Raw genomic sequence first — 21,333 nt, forward strand, 5'->3', positions numbered from 1 at the left:
TAGATAGATAGATAGATAGATAGATAGATAGATAGATAGATAGATAGTTCAGACACTGTGTTGGATGTAGTCTCTGTCCTCAAGAAGCTTACTTTTCCTGGAAGGTACAAAACATTACCAAATGTGAGCAAAAGTCAACACTTATTGTGTATTAATCTTGCTGGCCATCACTTAAAGGAAACTATTTTCATAAAATAATACTGCTAACCCAGTGGAAACTGTCTAATTGTGATTAATTTAAGGGAGACAGGAAAATGGACTGGCTTTGATATTAGGGCAGCCAGGTGGCACAGTGGATAGAGGGCGAGTTCTGGAGTCAGGAGGACAGAAGAAGGCAAATAATTCTGGTGACTAAGGATCTGGGGTTCAAATCCTGCCTCTGATATTAATTACCTGTGTGACCTAAGACCAGCAATTTACCTCCTCATGCCTTAGTTTCTTTGTCTGTAAAATGAGGTGGTTGGATTTGAGCCTGGTCAAATATGTGAAACAGGGTTAATAATGCATGTGAAAGCTGTCACAAGGGATCACAAGAAGCAAATGAGATAATTCATGTGATGGATTTTGTAAACCTAAAAAATGCTATAGAAATGTCAGATGTTATTATTTTTATAATTTGCAAACTTTAGATATAAGCAGTTATTACTGGTTCAGCATTGAAGTTTTTTGGAACTAGTGATTAGAGCTGTGCATTAGAGAGTTGACTCTGGCAGCATCATACAGATGGTTTGGAGCAGAAAGGAAGTTGGAGACAGGAGATCACTTTGGTTAAGTGGGAGGGAATGAAAGCCTGCTGAACTTGTAGTCCCTTATATTTGTATTCTTATTAAACTTCTCAAAGCCCTGTATGTGGATTATCCCATTTTAATCCCACAACAAGGCTACAAAGTAGGTTAGGCAGTTATTGACCCCATTGAACTGATGAGGAAACTGAGGCTCACAGAATTGGCAGGTGTCCCTCCAGCCCAGGTATAAACTTGTGCAAGGTTACAACATTTTGGATTTTCATGTTTCCTTGATGGAGGTGTTCCACTGACCCCCATATTGGGGGCATTTGGGGATATGAGTCATGGCTTATATAGATAGACATGAGCTCCCGCCTTGGATTAACCTTTAAAAAGTTACAGAAACAGATCTCAGGGAGACCCTCCCCTCAAATACCAATGACGGATAATAGAGGTCTGAGAGACACAGAGAGCATTCTCCATCCTCTGGGGGATTGGAAGTGGAAGGGACCATCCTCCAGGGAAACTTGACACTTATCCTCATCTCCCATGTGCTTTCAACCCTGTCAACCTTGAACAAGCTACTGGTGGACACACCATCCACATATGATTAGGAGTTGACTTTCATAAAAGATTGTTTACTAAGGCATTTTTGAGATTGCTGGAAGAGTCCCATAGGCATTTTCAATATTAGCATGTGGTAATTGTAATAACTGCTTAGTAATACCACTTAAATTTCCAGTGAAAAGTGGTGGTGCTTTTTTTTTTAAGCTGTGGCTTATTATTCAAGTTAAATTTTTTTCCTGAATATTTATAGCAATAGAACACTAAAAACATTTAGACTTGCCTGTTGTATCTATATTTTGGTGCTTACAATTGTACACAAAGTGCTCTCAGATTTTAAAACATTCTGGAAGAAGTTCAACAGTGCATTGTTAATGCCCTACTCATACAAAATGATTTTCAATCTCCATGGGAATTTAGATTTGCACAAGTTATTAGGATGTGACCTTTCCCTTAGATTTATTTTAGGATCAAGTTAACATGGTATTTCCCCAGTGGGAGTTGCTGTACTTCCTTCGGAGATAAGGAAAATAGCAATCACAAATTATAGGGAACAAACTAGGTTAGGAAAGTGTATATTCCTATGATGCTGATGACACTGTGATCTTGAAAGAAGTCCACACTCCGTATTCCTTAAGTTTGAAAGGAAAGTCATGTGGCTTGTTAACAAAAGAAAACAAAAGTAACAGCATTACGGTATTTCCCTGAAATTTACTCCTAATTGTTTCTTGTCACAACAACCAAGTCTTGTGACTTTCAAAGATTAATGAAGATGTTTACGTCACCCTATTTCCTATGTGTATTCTATTGGGGATAAAAAAAGGTTGAAAATTACAAACTTTTAACAATTTAAACTCTTTTGGACCTCAGGATCTGGATTGAAGGAAAAAGGCAAATGTTCTATCAAAACACTGAAAATAACATGAAAGAGACAATAGTTGTGTTACCTTTAAGGTCATCAGAAGAACACAGTAAATCAAAGAGTTTACAGGTTATTAATAGCCCTTGAGAAAAGGAGAAGTCTTTGGTTTGTGCAGGAAAAATGAAGACGTGGTCTCTTGTGAGCACAAGAAAAATGAAGCCACAAGCTGCATTTCTCGCTTATCCATTTATAATAAAGGCAGGAGTAGAAAAATGAATCCCTTGCTATGACAGTGCAGTGAGTGCCCGGTAGATGTGAGGAATGGAAAAAGCTAGCTTCCATCGAGAAAAAAAGGAGAAAGTATCTGACAGCATTTCCTGAATGCCAATCTAGTGGTGACTACCCTGCCCAGGTTGGCTTCTTTGATGATGATGACAGCGGTGGTGGTAGTGGTGGTTAATAGTAGACATGGAATTGCATTGTAAATAACCAAACTTAGGAAATTATTTTTTTAAACCAACTTAAACACAATTCATATAGTAGAATGTAAACTCCTATAAGGTGAAGACCTTTTTTTTTGGCGGGGGGGAGTGTTACCTCTAGGCCTAGGACAGAGTAAGTGCTTAAAACTTTCTAAATAGAAAGGAATTGACCTATTCCCATGTGGATTTGATTTAGATCTTGATTGAACTGATAAGACAAAGTTTAATTTACTAATCAGATCAAGAAGTGTTAGTATAATAATTTTTTTGAAAAGTACATTTTTATGGTTTAGATAAATCTTGACTCACATTCTAACATTCATTTAAAAAAAAATGTGAGCTCCAAATCCTCCCCCTCTGGCCTGCCCCTCCCCCACCCATGCAGAAAGGCAAGCTATATGATACTTCATTCACATTCTTCATAACTCAGAAAAAGATCAAAATTTAATTCTTAGAAAATACAGAGTATATATCTAATGACATACTTAAAAAAATTAATTTGCAACTACAAAAAAGCTGGATAATTCAAGTTATTACCAAAGCTGATGGAAAGCATTTCTGAAATCCTTGGAAGGTGAACTATCTCAAAATGAAAAGGTACTACTCAAGAACAATCCTTGCCAATTTATACTGGACAGAATTGCTATTACCCCAAACAAGTGATATTTAAACGGCTTTATTTAATTAAGCAATAAGTTTATAGTATCAACAGTTTTTTCCAATAACAAATGTATAACTGTCTTAACAAAATAAGCATATTTAATTTAAAAATCTCCAACAATTTTACTTAACAACCTGAAAAAGTGAATTTTGCTTCTGTTAAAGAAAATTAAATCAACCATTCAGACTAGGCAACAATGTGGAAATTTAAAAACTGTATTTTGCAGCTCACTCAACCCTCTACCTTTTTTTTTAATGCTTATCCAAAAACTGAAAAAAAGAAAAATGAACTTTTCTGCCTTTTTGATTCCCAAATGATTTTTCAAATTAAATTGAAGTAGTCTAAAATATTAAAAAACAAATCTTTCTCTATCTGTAGAAGGAGTTATTGCTGTTAAAAGACTGTCCTTTTGATAGTCTGAGGAATCTTTTGACTTAAGTGACTTTTTTTTGATTTTTAAAATAAATTTAATGAGTAAGTTTCTGTATTTTTGAATTTAATCGTGAAATTTATTATAGCTGTTTTTATGGATAAATGATTGCTAAATTCTTTTATCACTATATCATATCATATCACCAAAGATGTGTTACTTAGGTTCATAATTAATGATTGGACCTTGTACCAAGTGTTGCAAATATTGGCAAGAAAAGAAATCTGTAAAGATGGGACATGGCTTGCTGTGACCTATTCATAAAGACTAATCAGAAAAGATAATATGAACATATCATTTTAGAAACTACCTAACAAGAATCTACAATTCCTACTTCATGATGACATCTTTCAGCTTTAATATTTTAAATTAAAACTATCTTTATATGAATTCCTCCCTCCCTTCCCTAAAAGATGTAAACTTAAATTATAAAAATCTGACTTTAGGCCTCACTTTCATCATCTGTAAAACAAGGGGAGCTAGGTTCAGACTAAATGATTTCTAAGATCCCTATGATTCTGTGACTTAAGTAATAACAACATTTTAAGAAGTCATTGATTTTTATCTGCCTTGGTAAAATGGCCTGTTAAGTGACAACTACTTCCTACTGCCAGATAGGAAGAAGGTCCTGACTTACACCTTTTAGGAACCAGCTAAGAAATGAAAGTTCAGGTCAACAACCAAAGTCAAGTCAACAAAAATTTATTAAGTGTCTGGGATGTGCTAGGCATTGTACAAAAAGAAAGGCAAAAACCCAATAAAATGAAGTGAACAAAAGTCCTCCCATCTCCCCCAAGGAGTCATATTCAGTTAGGAGACACCACAAAAACAACTATGGAAAAACAAGTTTTGGGCAGGAGAAATTGAGAGATAATGTCAGAGGGGAAGGTGCTAGCATTAAGGGGAATCAGGAAAGGTTTCCAGTAAAAGATGGGACCAGCTGATAGTTGAAAACTTTAAGTTTGAATCAAATTTAGTATTGTAAGGGACCTTATCAAACATTTAGTACAAAACCCTTTAGGAAATAGTCTATGATTGCCTAGAGGTTTCAGCCTCCCTTAGTCAAATAAAAAGTGAGCCCATACCTAAGGTATTAGGTGAGTCTACTCCCACCCTTCTCAAAAATGTGACATCCAAGTATTTCTGTACAGGTACTAGTTGAACTAAATGGCCTCTGGGGCAATTTGCAACTTTGAGATTCTGTTACTTAAAAAGTATTTCTAATTCCTAATGATTTTTTTTAAAAAAATGCATTTGCTAACCAATCTATATGGAGTCATTTTTAAATGCCGTAAGGCCTACTAATGCAAAATGAAACAAATTAATGCTCCCAATTCTGAAAAGAAAAGTAATCCACCCTATTTGCTAATCTCATTTATAAATATACCCAACATCATACCATGAGGTTTCAAAAGCGTACATTATCTATGTTCCAACCCCTAGAGCTGTAGGCACGGCAGTACAGAGTAGGCATCAGAATTTATTTACAGAGGGCAGGACTGAACTTTGCATGTGGATACATACAGAAAATGATAAAGATCTTTGTGTCCCATTAGTAATTTACAGAATTGTGATTTGCTGCACCCAGCACACCTATAATTGAATTCCTTAGCCATAAAATCATTGGGACCAAACAAGTCCAGATATCATTTATCTAAGCCCCTTCCCCCACCCCTTGCCATCAGTTAACATATTTCTCATAGAGCTTTCCTTCTTTTTATAGATTCATTTGTCTTAGTTATAAATTAACCCCACAGGCGACTCTCCCAGCTGCTTGGGCTCCAGAGTTTCCTGTGTACCGAGTTTCAGACTTACAAAATTTATGGTGCAGGAACCATTCCTAATGGTGGACAGTTGGTGGGGAATGTCCAGAAAGAAGCTGGGTAGTAAAACTGCCCCAAAGGTTTGTGGCTGATCAGGGAGGGGCATTCTGACAAAGGAGCCTCAGAGGGACTCCCAGGGGATGAGGGAGAGGGCTCTCTCAGGATTTCTGGTACTACCTGTTTCATGGAAAAGTGTGTAACACTAGTGGGGATTCTGAATTCAGTAACAGCCCTGAGATTTTAGAGGTTTCTTCCCCAAAATCTAAGATTTCTTAAAAAAAAAAAATCAAACACATACAACACAAAAAAAAGTGTATGTGTATATGTGTGTGTATATATGTACACACATATAAATACATAGAGACAGAGACCTGTCAAATTTAGGCTTCTAGTTTTGTCTTTCAGATCTGAAAAGTTGCTATTTTTTTTGTAAATGGTCTCAATGTTTGTAAAAAATGAAAACTTCTGATTTTTTAAGTGATATATATTCTGTCCCACCAGGACTTCAAATTCAATAGGTGCATTCATAACTGTTCTCTTGCAAGCTTAGTGACTTCCTCTGGACTTCTGCATTTTTGTTAAGGGTACCACCAATTCTGTCAGTTGCCCAAGCTTGAAAACTTGGTGATCTCTGATTCATTCTCTTCCTTTGTCCCCGCCCCCTTGCTCAGTAAACCACCCCACTCCATGCCCAGTTCTGGGGGATTTATCTAATTCTGGTGATTCTACCTCTACAACGCTTCATATAACCCTCTCTTCCTTTCTGTTCCTATTGTCCCTACCTTAACAAAAGTTTCTAGCTAGATAACAACACAGCATTCTCTTAACTAGACTCCACAACTCCAATTTCTTTGCTTTCTGATCCAATCAATACGCTGTTTTCCACATAAACTTTTCTAAAGCCCACTTCCTATTGTGGTGCTCCAAAATCTTCAATGGCTCCCCACTACTTACTGAAAAAAGAAAAAGTCTAAACTCTCTAAGTTTCAAGGTCCTCAACAATACAGCCTGAACCTGTCTTTCCAGCCTCTTTGGCCTACAGGTACTCTATGATCTCGTCAAATGATATTACTTATTGTTCCCAACCGTTTCTGCTTTTGCTCATGCTGTTCCCTCTGCCTAGAAAGCCCTTACCCTTGTATCTTTACTTAGAGACATAGGCATCCTTCCATGTCCAGCTTAAATGGTACCTAACCAAAAGGGATCCTCTCCTTCTGAACTTCATTGTACTCAGTGCACCTATTCTAGCAACGCTTATTTCATTCAACTTTGTGTTACTGGTTATTTCTATGCCTGTCTTAGTCTTTTTGGGGAGAGGGGAGGGCCTTACCCTTCCTAAATCAATTACATTGGCAACAAGGACTAGGTTTTAATTTTCATATCCCCATCCACACCTCTCATAGCATTTTATAACTAAGAGGTATTCACTAAATATTTTTTAAATTGAATTAATACTATAGTTTCCTTATGGGTACAGATACTCCTAAATCTCAGCTGGTTCCTCTTTGTAGGTCTCCTCTTGCTTAATCCAACCCTACCAATCAGATACAAGTCTTCTGGTACATTCTGCCTGGTTCAATGAAGCACAGAACTCTGAAAGCAAAACTGAAGGAATTGGAAAAGATCCCAGGATTCTCACAGTTCTGTGTTGGTATTTTGGAATTCATCTCTCATTGAAAGCCTTTCACACCCTGGCCCCTGCCAACTGACTTTACCCCCCTCCATAAACTCTATGGTTCAGTTACACTGCCCTACTGGCTGCTTAGCACACCCAACACCCCAGTTTTTGACTGTCTCTGTACTGGTTTTTGTTCCTCGTGCCTGGAATGCTCTCCCTCCGCACCTCTACCTGCAGTTTTCCCTGGTTTCCCACTTTCTGTAAGCCTCACCTCTGCCTGCTACTACCAGAGCCTTTTTTCTATCACCTCCTATTTATACTATATATACATATGTATATATATGTATGTGTGTGTATATATACATATATATTCTATTTACATAATTATTTGCATATTGTCTCCTCCATTGGAATATGAGTTCCTTGAGAGAAGGGGCCATGTTTTTGAAAAATCAGTTTGTATTTCCAAGACTTAACACAGTGTCTGGTACATGGAAAGCATTTCATAGATACTTGTTGACTGACCGGTACCCACTGAAAACTGCAGGAGAGAATAGCCAAAAGAAAGGTGTAGCAAATGTGGTCTTTGTTATAGGAGAAATTTTCTGAAGGGATGGGTATTACTGATTTTAAGTGGTGGCCAAACTAGAAAGGAGAAGGGGGAGGGCAACCAGGAGAGGTGAGTTAAGAGAATTAAGGAATACAGTCCTAACCTAGACTCAACTTCAAGCCTACTCTGTCCTTCTATGGCTTGTGGAAGAACTGAAATTGAACTCTGGGATACATTAAGTGGCTGAAAATCAAGGAAATATTGTTGATGCGAGCAATTCCATAATGACTTTGGACAATTCCTCTCTCAGTAATTGTGGCTTCTATTTACTGTGCTAATTAATGACTTTAGAAAAGTACCACCTGGGTTCCTCATGATATATCGAGTTTAATTAATCAAGCAGCAGGTATTTATTAAACAGGTTCAAGGGATACAGATATAGAGGCTCAAACAATCCTTTCTCTCAAAGAGCCTTTCCATTCTAAATGAGTCTCATGGATTTTTCCTGCTTCCTCAGAACATAATGCTTGTATTCCTGGTGATTTTTAGGAACTGCTGGACCTCCCCAGAGGCAAAGCCTAGCCATCTGGACCTACAGTCCTAGGTATTCTTGGAGTTACCCCGAGGTTCCAAGAAAAGACTTAGGATATGTGGCAATATGACCTAGCTATAGGCACTGATACATCACTTGCCAAGGGCAACCATTGGCTGGCACTGTGCTATATGGAAAAGTAGTGACTGTGTTGGCTCTCCACCCAGGGGCCCCAATAATTTCACTTTTATTATAAAATACTATGTTTTAGTCAACAGCCATTTCTGCTCCCTTGAAAGCAAATGTGATCTTCTCAAATCCACAAAAATATATCAACAATTTAGGAATAGAATTGCAGATTTAGAGTTTAGACAAGGTACTTTGTGGGCAAGTAGGTGGCGAAGTGGGTAGAGGGCGGGGCCTACAATCAGGAAGATTCATCTTCCTGAGTTCAAACCCAGCCTCAGACACATATTAGCTGTGTGACCCTGGGTGAGTCATTTAACTCCATTTGCCTCAGTTTCCTCGACTGTAAAATGAGCTGGAGAAGGAAATGGCAAACCACTCTGGAATCTTTGCCAAGAAAGCCCCAAAAGGGGTCATGAGGAGTCAGATGTGACTGAAAAATGACTAAACAATAATGATGGCAAAGGGACTTTAGAGGCCAATGAGTCCAAAACCCTCATTTTACAGATGAGAAAACTGAGGCCCAAAGAACTAATGTGATTTATCTAAGTCCACAAAGGCAGCAAATTGCAGAACCTAGATGTTCTCTGACTCCAGATTCAATGCTTTTTTGACCTCCCCCAGGACTTAAAATCAAACTTCACACCATCTGTCTCTTGACCACCTGCCCAACTCCCTAATCCTGTGCCACTGCTGGGGGCTGCATTAGCATAACACAAAGAGGGGAAGAAGGGGAACCTGTGTGACCTTGTGCATTTTCTTTATAAGTAAAACAAAGGATCTTTTCCAGCTCTTGAGCTATGACCCTAGGTTGATTTAGGCCAGGTAAGAATATCTATTTCCTTATTTAGAATGAGATCAGAGCTATGACAGATAGAGCACCATCACCATGGTACTAAACCCTGAGTAAAACTGAAGTTGGCAAAATTTGTGCTCTTTGTGTTTCCATCTCCCATTTCTAGATCCTTCTCTCCTCTGGCTGTCAATCTCCTTACTGTCCTGCCAGGTATCTATCCTGGGTCCCATTTCCTATGGCTTTTGCTTTCAACTTGCTCTCAACTCATGTCTCCCAATGGCAGCTTAAGTGGTCAGGTCCCCCCAGTGAAATTTTTAGAGGACTCAGAGAAAGAAACACTTTATAGAACAAAAAGGGACAAAAAAATCTCAAACAGCAGAATTTCAGACACTGACAGTTATTCGGAAACCAAATTTGGAGACAGGAGACATTGTCTGGTATCGCTTAAATCTCATCATTTGTATGGCTCATAGATCCAACCATGGGAAAGCAGTTATTACAACATGTAGGCTGTTAGCAATGGGCAAGTAATTATTCTTTTTGGAGCTAAACATGAAGAGGAAAGGAGGGAATGCCTATACACTTAAAAGATTTTAGTCCTATAACACACAGGATAGGATCAGGCTCAGCATCTTTAATTAAAAAACTAGGATTTTTTTTGGTCTGCATGTGTGATTTTACTGGGTTAGATACTTTATATTGTGGAAACCTTCACAGATGTAGCCTGACAACTCATCTATTAAGTCTTAAACAGTTGTGCAAGGTCACTGAGAGGTTCAGTGAACTGTCCATGGTCACATGACCACTGCTCCAGGGTCAGGTCTTCCTGACTTTACCACGTTGCCTTTTTATGAAAGGCTTAGAAGCTTGATTGAATGTATTATGAGCCACAAAAAATAACAGTAATTTGAAAAACTGATTAGAAATTTGTTTCTGAGCATTGATGTATTTCACCATTCCCTAGGTCTCTGTCCTATCTTTGTTTTGTCTTAGAAAAAATGTGCTATTCTTCACTCATTTAATGGGATGGTAAAATGATATCATGGAAACTACTAAGATAGTCAAAATAAAATTTTCTAAGTAATTCTAGTAGAATTATACAGTAGAAAATAACATTGGGAAGAAATGGCTTGTTCTTTAAGGAAACACACTTACATATGGATTCAGTATCCAAATTAATTTTCACCTACCTTAAAGTTGAATCAATCTATAAAACTGCCTTCTGGTTGTATATAAATGTGATTTCAACTTTGCCCCTTTCAGATCTGAAAAAGGAAAAAAAACACACTTGATTTTAATATATGATCACAAACAAGGTCTTTAGGGACAACCCAAACAGCCTCCCTCTGAAAGAACAACTTTTCCCTTGTCCTAAACCCAGGTAGTTTTGAGTGCGTGAGAATGGTACATGATGGAGGGCCAGAGGAATCCACTAAAATAATTCCTACTTTAGGTAAGTCCTGGTTTCCCCCACTGACTTCCAAACTTGGGTCACTGATTTTGTGATGGGTCCCACCTCCTCTCCATAGAGGTATTATTCACTTAAATTTTTTTCTTGTTTTTTTTCCAATTACAAATAAAGACAAATTTTAGCTTTCATTTATTATTCACTTTTTAAACTCAATTTGTGCTTTCATTGGTTTAGGGAATTCCTGGTGAGTTACCTGTTCAGTAACTAATAGTCTCAGAGAATTGTCTAGTGGGAAGGAGAGTGGGGAAATGACGTCAAGTGACTTGTCTGGCCATCATGTGCCAGAGGAGAAACTTGAATGCAGGGCCTCCTGACTCTAAGATCAGTTCTCTGTTCTATTCCCTTCTCCAGTTTACATGGTACTAATAAGGACATCTGCTTCACAGAGTTGCCTATAAATTTATTGTCATAGGATCATAGATTCAGAGCGTGAAGGGACCTTATGGGCAGTGAGGTGGTGCCAAAGTGAAGAGAGCGTTGGGCCTAAAGTCAGGAAGACTCATCTTCAAGAGTTCAAAACTGTGTGACCTTGGGTGAGTCATTTAACTTTGCCTCAGTTTCCTCATCTGTAAAATGAGCTGGAAAAGGAAATAGCAAACCACCTTGATATCTTTGCCAAGAAAACTCCAAATGGGGTCACAAAGAGTAGGAAATGATTGAAACAACCCAACAACAACAACAAGGGACTTTACAGACCATCTAGTCCAAGGATTCCAACCTCATTTTACTGGTGAGGAAACTGAAACCCAGAGACATTGCCACCTATCATAGAGGACACAGAGGTAGGAAAAACCATGATCTGAACCCAGGACTTTGGACTCCATCTCCTTCTACCTGTAAGAAGCATTTATTATCTCAAAATAAGTTATTTGATAAATGCAACAAAATTTTGGGGACCATGTCGCTGGATATAAGTGGCATATGGCTGTTGCTTAGTAATTGAAGGTATAACCCATATACTACAAAGAATTTGGGAAGTCAATGAAGACACATGCCACTTTCAGTAGATAAACAACAACCAAAAGAAATTCGGGGATAGTCACTTTTCCTAAGTGAATTGGGAACAGATGGGAACCTACCCCCACTTAGAATTTTATGAAGAGGAGAAAGGAATCTCACAGAAGTTGTCCTCTCTGGGAAGACAAAATAATGCCAGTGCCAGGAATCATATCACCTTCAGACTAGCAGTCCCAGCACCCAGGCAAAGTCCATCTTGCACATTCTGACCCCAAAATAAAACTCTGAGCTTTCTTCTCTCTGATGCCAATACCTATAGCTTCATGCTTCCCTTCCTGCTAGACTGCCCCGGTATATCCTGTGGAAGCAGAGGACCTCAGGGTTGAAATGTTCCTTCCTGTCAGAGCTCAAGCCAGTCCCAATCTGGAAAAGGACTACACGGTCCCAATGAACTTTTCAAGTTTTCCTTTAGTAGTTATTATCTAGTGCCCTTCAGGGTATGGCATATACTGTGAATACTTGGGCTTTGAAGATGAAAAGCTGCATTGGTGTTGAGTACTATTATTAATAATAATACCATCCCTGCTTTAATTACAACAAAGCATTTATTTTTAGAATTCAGTTGAGAGTTTTGAAGTTGGCGGTCCTTCGTGAACTCATTGCCTTTAACCTCCCGTGGTTTTAGAGGCATTTTTTCCCCCTGGTTTCCTTGGCCAAAGTTATTAGTCCACAAGGAGGCAGCATGGCCTAGTATCAGAAGACCCGGGCTCAAGCCTTGACTTTGTTACCTGTGTGACCTTGGAAGAGAGTCACTCATAGACTTCATCTGTACCTCATCTGTCAAACGAGGGTGGTGGACTCAATCATACCAGAGGTCTCTTCCAGTTCTAAACCTATGACCTAGGGGCGGCTAGGTGGCGCAGTGAATAGAGCACAGGATTCAAATCTAACCTCAGACACAACACAAAAAACTAGCCGTGTGACCTTGGGCAAGTCACTTAACCCCAATTGTCCTGCCTTCCCCCCTCCAAAAAAGCAAAAAACAAAAAAAACCCCTATGACCTAGTAGATGGCAGTGTGCACTCCTACTATGAGTCTACATCAGTTCCACTCATCCTTGCAGTACACAAGGTTTACTAAAGGGACACATAGATTCCTTTCAGCACAGACATGGGAAAGTAACATTTGAGAACTGAAATTTGGGGAAACAGCAACTAGATTTCTGTCTTTAAAATTCAACCATTCCTACTCCCTCTCTCTTCTAGAGCAGGGAGATACAGGGGACCAAGGATCTCAGATGGTCAGGGGTGGCAAGAAACTAAAGTTGTTCATGTATTCAATACTGAATGAGACAAAAGTAGCATGGAGTGATGAGCTCCAACATGAACTCTGCAATTCTGGCTAATCGGACTCACTCTTCAAGTCTTAATTCTTCAATGGAAGAATTAGACAAAACAAGAAGGCAGCAGCAAGGTGATGCAGCGGATGGAGCACTCAGTCTGGAGTCAGGAAAACTCATCTTCATGAGTTCAAATCTGGCCTCAGACACTTACTAGCTGTGTGACACAACCCTGTTTGCCACAGTTTCCTCTTCTGTAAAATGAGTGGATAAACCTTTACTAAGAAAACCCCCAATGTGGTCATGGAGAGTCGGACACAGCTGAACAACAATGACAACAAGGTCATAGAGCTTGATGAGATCAGTCCAGTTAACGCACCCCCCCCCATGTATGTATATACATAGATGTATATGTGTGTAGGTACATATACAAACATGTATAGGCTCATTTTATATAACACATGTGTGTACATACAACACGCATATACACAGACTCATGTATATACATATACAATATGTAGATACACATACAGACTCATTTGTGATATACACACATCTATGTATACACACACATAGTTGATTAAGCACCACAATAATAATTCCAGATAATTGTGATAAGGTAAAGATATATTATTGCAAGACAGAGTGGTCAAGAGGCTTTGGGAAAGAGTCTGGACCTGAGAAAGTGCTTGAAAAAGGAGTAGATTTTGTATAGGTCAATATAGGGAAGAACATATGTAAAATGTCAGTTGCAGGAAAGAACAAGATGGATTCTAGGACAATGAGAAGAGATCTTACTGGAACAATAGGTTGACAAAGAAAGGGGAAAGGAAGGTTGGAATCAGATTGTAGAAAGCCTTGAGGGCCAGTCTGAGGGGTATGTCCTTTGTTGTACACGTAATAAAAGGGAGCTGTTGGAGTTTCTTGAGCATTTCTCTTCCTTCCTTCCTTCCTTCCTTCCTTCCTTCCTTCCTTCCTTCCTTTTGTTTCTTTCTTTCTTCCTCCTAACTCCAGGGCCAGTGCTCTACTCAGTGGGCCACTTAGCCACCCCTTGAGCATTTCTTCATGTTTTAAGAAAATCAGTCTGGAGGTGGTGTGTAGGTTGCATTTGGTTCGGTGAGAAACTCAAGGATAGACAATTACACGAATACAAGCATGAGGCATTGGGGGTTTAGACTGGAGAAGCAATAGTGAAGCTAGAAAAGAAAGGGGGTGGGATTCAAGAGAGATTTTAAGGAAGAACTGATGGAATTTGGTGACTGAGATATGGGGGAAGTTTCAGAGATGACTCTGAGATTTTCTGAGCCTGCCTGACTGGGAGAATGGTGGTGTTATTTATGGAAAAAGGGAAGTCAGGAGAGGGAAGCTAGTTTGAGAGAAAGATGATGCACTCAATTTTGTACAAGTTGAACTCGAGGTGATGGATGCAGAAATGTCCATTAGGCAGCTGGAGCTATAAGACTGGATATAGGATGAAAGAGGGGCAGTATGATTAAGTGGAAAGGAAGGATTGAGAAGGAGACCTGGGTTCTAGTCCAAGATGTCGCTAATTGCCTGTGTTATCTTGAACAAGATATTTTTCTTCTTGGGCATCATTTTACTCATCTGTGAAAGGAGAAGTTGGGACTAGCCATTTCCCCCCCCCAGATGCTGGTACCCTTCTCCCCAAATTAGTTTGTATCTATCATTTAAACGTCTATATATGTATATGCTGTCATCCCCAATTTTTTTTTTGGAGAGGGAAAAGTAAGTTAATTGGGGTTAAGTGACTTGTCCAAGGTCACAAGACTAGTTTTGTGTTAGATGTCTGAGGCTAAATTTGAACTCAGGTCCTCCTTACTCCAGGGCTGGTGCTCTATTCACTGTGTCACCTAACTACCCCATCCCAAATTCTTGATGGCTGGGACTCTATATATCTCCAGTACATAGCACAGCACTCAGCAGGTCTTAATCAATGCTTGTTGATAGACTGACCAGCTAATTTCCAAACTGAGATCAAAGATAAAGATTTGAGGGTCATCAACATGAAAGTATTAGAACTTGTGAATGAATCAGTTCATTGGGGCAGAGAGCATCCAAAGCCAAAGCTGAGGATTATACATTGATATGCATTGACAGGGACACAGAAAGAAGATCAAAGGAAGAAAAGATGTCAGAAAAAGAGAGAAGAATTAGTAGAGTAGTAGGGAAAAAAACCATCTAGTGCTGGCACTTGAAAATCAGGGGAGCAAAGACTGAATTAAAGAGTGATGGTCAGGATTGTTAAATGCTGGAAAGAAAGGCAAGAAGAGAATGGAGACAAGGTCACTGTATTTGGCAAGAAGGAGGTCACTGATGACTTTCAGAAAGAAGGTTTTAGTTGAGTTCTAAGGCCCAAATCCAGATTTGGGGCTGCAAGTGAGGAAAAGAATGAAAGCAGGAATAGACCAATTGTGCAACCTTCTCCCTCTAGCCTTCATCAGCTTGGATTCTATTTACCCAAATAGGTATTTGACTTCTTTATTTTAAATCTATTTTTATTATGATTGCAAGCAACTTTATGAAAAGGAATTTATTTTATGTTAAGCTCTATTCACATCACTCCAAACTGTCTTTAAAGTCTTATTAAAATAACATATTACATATTGTAGTCAGTGTATTCATGCTGTTTTTAAAATTTCAATGACTTTAACCTCATTTCTCAAATATATAGGGAACTGAGCCAAATTTGTAAAAATTAGAGCAATTCTCCAATTGATAAATGGCCAAAAGCTATAAATGGGCATTTTTCAGAGAAAGAAATCAAAGGTATCTATAGACATATGAAAAAAAAATGGTCTAAACCATTATTAGTGGGAGAAACGCAAATTAAAACAACTCCAAGGTATCATCTTATACCTATAAGACTAGCAAATATGAAAGAAAAGGAAAATGACAAACACTGGAGGAGATGTGGGAAAATGGCAACACTAACATACTGTTGGTAGAGTAGTGAACTGGTCCAACCATTCTGGAGAATAATTTGGAACTATGCCCAAAGTGTTATAAAACCAAGTGTTATAAAACCCTTTGATCCAGCAATACCACTACTAGGTCTGTATCCCAAAGAGATCAAAGAAAAAGGAAAAGGACCTATAGCTACAAAAATACTTATAGCAGGTTTCTGTGGTGATAAAGAATTAGAAATTGAGGGGATTCCCATCAATTGGGGAATAAACAGGTTGTGGTATATGATTGTGATGGAATAATATTGTGCTATAAAAAATAATGAGCCTGGTGGTTTCAGAAAGTCGACAGAATTAGGAGATCATTGTACACAGTAATATTTCAGTGATGATCAACTGTGAAAAACTTAGCTAATCTGATCAATAAAATGATGCAAGAAAATTCTGAAAGACCCATGATGAAAAATGATATCCACCTCTAGAGAGAGAACTGATGGACTCTGAATGCAAACTGAAGTATAATTTTCTCACTTTCTTTATTTTTCTTGCTTTTTTTTGGCAACATGGCTAATATGGAAATATGTTTTGCATGATTTCATATGTATAATTGATATCATATTGCTTGGCTTCTCAGTGGGAAGAGGCCAAATGGAGGGAGAGAGTTTCCCAAAATGGAGCTATCAAGTTAATGGATATGAATCATTTTATAGTTGTAAAATGTTACAGGCTCTCTAACCATAAAGACAATGTCAATATCAATGATCAAAGAAAACTGTTTTCCCATATCTCTACCAACATTTGATTTTATCAGCAATTTTAATAGTTTAACACTATGTAATGTTAGCCTAAAGTTGTTTAATTTGAATTTCTTTAGTTGCTAGTGAGATTGTTCACTTTTCCATGTGATGATCTAATGTCAAATCTCCTCCTAGGCAGGCTGTTTATCTCTTTTAACTTTATTATTTATGGAGTTCAACCTAACATTTCATTACTGGTGGCATTTAACTCTTCTGGTATAACTCAGGATCATTCCTCTTTATTCTGTCCTTGGTAATTTGTTCTCTAGAAGCAAAAGATATTACTATAACTTTACCTAAGAATCACCATATAATTTAATGTTTTAACTTACTTCACATTTAGCTTTCAGGAAAAGACAATAAAACAGATTTAAAATATTTGCATAGTAATAAAGAATCAACCAAAGAATTAGCCAACTGTAAAAGAAAAACATCTTTAACTTACACCTATATAGCACTATGGGCAAACTCCAAACTGATTTCAACATGATTAGTTAGTCAAGATTCCACAAACTATCAAATTTTCAATCTGAAACAAGATTTCTAATTACATTTCATTAACCTGGTTATCCAGAGACCATGAAAGATACTTCCTCAATTAAAGCCCAGAAAGACAAATCTGATACTTCTTTGGCATAAAACATTTTGGAGAAATCATTTTTTTGATACTAGAAGTAAAACCTAAGTAATTTAGCCCAAGTGAGAGAAGTTAGCCTAACTGAGGAAAATCCATTCATCCAATAGATTCTTCTTGGGCACCTACTTTAAGAGATGCAAAGACAAAACTATTAAGTTTCAAACATAAGCTTTGTATAGATTTCTTCATAGGAGATACAGTCCAAGTATCCAATGACTTCAAATACTTAAATTATGTCTGTGTTTGTCAACCAGAAGGTGACAACCAGTCAACTACTATGTGTGTTGACATTAATAATGTGAGGGAAGGGGTGAAACAAGTAAGAATTTCTTAACAATGGATGGTGTTTTGTTTGGGAGGATTCGGAAGTGATAGTGCAAAGCTCATGCACATCTACTTGCACACACACAGAATGTCCATATATAAATGCATAAATATGTATACTCAAAGAGAAACTGTTAATTCCATTATAAGCTCCTAGAGATCAAGCATCTACCACTATATGTGCAAAGTACTATGTGGGATGCTTTTTTTATGGACAGCAACTCTACCTTGTATTTCAACAACCTATAAAAAATGAACTTTTAGAGGTTACTAGGATCTAACTTCATCTTAAACCCAACGGAAAGGGAAATTATACTTTTAGAAGACACTGCTAACTAACTGCATCCCAAACCTACTGGCAAGGGTAATTGACTATTCAACCCTATCCCTCCCCAAAAACAAATAAACAACTTAACCACACACAGGGAACCAGAAATTTAATTGTGTTTGTTTAAAAGTGAAATATAAAATATTCCATTAGACTGGTTTTAAAATTGAGAAAAGAAAATATAAACCCTGTTCAATAAGAAACAGAAATATTGTTCTGTTCCATATTATTGAAAATTAAAAGAGAGGGCCAAGAAGATGAGGGCTAAGTGACAAGAGGAAAGGAAGAAAGAGAAAGAAGACCAAAAAAAAAAAGGGAAGAGAAGGAATACACAAGGGAAGGAGAGAGAAGGGAGAAAGGAGGAGGAGAGAGAGGGAATATGGGACAGATGGGGAGGGAAGAGCATGCAGAGGGAGACAAAGGAAAGAGAAGAGGGGGAGAGAGAGAGAGAGAGCCAGTTAACCAGTTAGTTCTAAAGGAAGTGAGTTATCTCATGGAAACATATTTAAAGCTTATCTAGTCCAAACCTCTCATTTTACTCATGAGGAAACTGAGGTACAAAGTTATACAGATAGTAAATGACAGAGCTGAGATTCAAGCTGGGTCTTCTGACTTCAAATTCTACTGTGTCACATTTCCACTTGGAATTTAAGAATCAGAGGAAGTTATCACTATTCTCTGATAAACCATATCAAAAAGAGAGATTATGAGAACTCAAAAATCTGCAATCAAAAGCCTTTCAAATCAGTTGTTTCATATGGTATCAGAGATTTAGACCAGAGAGAGACCTGAGACACCATCAAGTCCGAAACTTCTAGAGATAAAGGAAAGGAGGCCCATGGAAATCAAGTGACTTATTCAAAGCAACATGGCTAGTAGTAAGTGGACAGAATTGGGACCCAGATCTTGAGACTACAAATATAGCCCACTTTCCATTCTTCCATAATGCCTTAAAGAAAATGGTCTTGGGGCAACTGGGTGGAGCAGTGAATAGAGCGCTGGCCCTGGAGTCAGGAGGACCTGAGTTCAAATCCAGCCTCAGACACTTGACACACTTACTAGACATGTGACCTTGGTCAAGTCACTTAACCCCAATTGTCCTGCCCTTCCCCCTCCAAAAAGAAAAAAAAAAGAAAATGGTCTTGTGGGTGAAAAATTTGTCACAGGAAAGACAACTACTTTTTTTTTTTTAGCTCCCTATCTTGTTTAAGGGTATATACTTTAGACAAGTGTTAAGGTAACACTTTCAGATAAGATGAGAACCAAATGTAATTATCTTTCTAGAATTTAATAAAGAAATGTCAATTTCCTTCTTTTTTCTTTTTTTTAAGGCAAGGCAATTGGGGTTAAGTGACTTGCCCAAAGTCATACAGCTAGTAAGTATGTCAAATGCCTGAGGTACAATTTGAATTCAGGTTCTCCTGACCCCAGAGCCAGTGCTCTATTCACCTAGCTGCCCCCAAAATGTCAATTTTCAAGAAAAAAAGTTATACTTTTAAAAAACTCTCAAAATTTGAGGACTATTGTTTTTTTTTTTTAGCTCAGGATAGAAACATATGGAAGACCATATCACAAAAAGGGTTGGATTAACAATATATTCTTCCAAAGTGAAGAGAATAATTTCCTAAGAAGATTGAGGCTCTCTAAATGCCTAGACTGAAACTGACTTTGCATATTCAAACTGGATCTTGTTCTGTTGCTAATCTTTTTCCTTCAGTTGATAGCACAAAGGTCATAATAACCTGTCTAAAACTAAAGTAATGCCCCTTCTCTGAATTAAAGGCACGCTAAAATTCTTTAATGTGAGGGTGAGACTTTAAAGTAGCCTCAAAAGACTCCATTGATCTTTGCATGGGGATGGGGGACTGTTCTTTTTGCAAAAATTGCCATTTTGCTGATTTTTATCTAAGCCTAAACCTCACAGAGCCTCAGTTTCCTCATCTGTAAAAGGGTAAAAATATTCAAATGTGATAGTTATATATATTGCAAACCTTAAGGATATGCATAAACTATAATAGATATAAACTTATATATGTATATGTATGTGTGCATACCTACATATACAGTATACACATACTATATATATGTATATATGCAAGCTATTATTATTATTATGCCTCAGAGAGCATAAGATCATGGTTTTGGAGTGAGAAGGGATGCCAGAGGCCAACTGGACCAACCCCATCATTTTACAGATAAGGATACCGAGGCCCAAGGAAGGATGGGGACCCAAGTTCACACAGGCAGTTAAGGATCTGAGTCTCTTTTCTTCCCTTCTCCTTTGTCCTCTTTCCTCCATTCTTATTTCAATCCAGGGCTATTTTGATGGCTTTATGTCTTATGGGATTTTGTTTGAACTTTTACCCACACAAAACATGGCATCCCCAATATAGCTCTCTCCCAGCTTCCTCTTATGGAGTATAATGCTCAGACTCATACAACCCATAGTGCAGCATCACTGAAGAAGTAAGAAAAAACAACGAGAAAATCAGATGCTTTTTGACCATGTCTTACATAACTTCGCTTTCTGTAGAAATCTTACAGGCAGAAATCATAAGCCACTTGAAAAAAAAATGGTGAAATCACTTGTAAGAAGAATATACTTTAAAAACTCAAGATTGGAATGAGTACTACCTGAGAGGACAGTGATAAAGAGGTGTGTATGTGTGTGTGTGTGTGTGCACGCATGCACACATGGATAAGTGTGCACAGAGATACGTTAGCAATCAAACCTACAGTCATTTCTAGGAGAATGCAGTCCCAGATACAGAGCTAAAATCTCATCTTCTGCAAGAAGAAGACCTTCTGGACCCTCTTTAATGCCTCCCTTCCCACTATTAATCATCTCCAATACATCGTCATTTGCATGTTATCTCCCCCATTAGACCTTGAGCTTCTTGAGATCAGGTACTGTCTTTTCCCTTTCTTTGTATCCCCAGCACTGAGCAGAGGGTCTGATTCATGGTAGAGGCTTAATAAATGCTTCTTGACTTTAGAAATCCTTAACCTTTTTTTTGTGTGTCAGTCTGGTGAAACCTATGGACCCCTTCTTAGAATAATGTTTTTAAATGCATATAATAAAATATAGAATACATACATGTACATGAAACCACTTATGATGAACTACAGTCATCAAAATATTTTTTAAAACAAATCCCCAGACTCTAGTTTAAGAACCACTGCCTTTAAGTGATACCGTGTTTCCCTGATAATAAGATCTATCCCGAAAATAAGCCCTCCCCTTACTGTGTAAGATTCCTCTAAAATAAGCCCTCCCCCCAAAATAAGCCCTATTGAGATTGCTACTGTAGTGAAGGTGATCCCCTG

General features: G+C 38.0%; 1 protein-coding gene across 2 annotated transcripts in view; it reads right to left on the reverse strand.

The window, feature by feature from the left end:
• PPARG (peroxisome proliferator activated receptor gamma) overlaps nucleotides 1-21,333 on the reverse strand; it is a 181,042-nt gene that overhangs the window by 135,035 nt on the left and 24,674 nt on the right. For both annotated transcript variants that reach the window (XM_069083913.1, XM_069083915.1), the window contains exon 2: nucleotides 10,420-10,494. The gene's annotated coding sequence lies outside the window, so the exon portion shown is untranslated. The remainder of the gene's footprint in view (nucleotides 1-10,419; nucleotides 10,495-21,333) is intronic.

Source organism: Petaurus breviceps, unplaced genomic scaffold (assembly GCF_028583685.1).
Source record: "Petaurus breviceps papuanus isolate PSGF00001 unplaced genomic scaffold, PetGlider_PUasm1.0 174, whole genome shotgun sequence".
Taxonomy (NCBI): domain Eukaryota; kingdom Metazoa; phylum Chordata; class Mammalia; order Diprotodontia; family Petauridae; genus Petaurus; species Petaurus breviceps.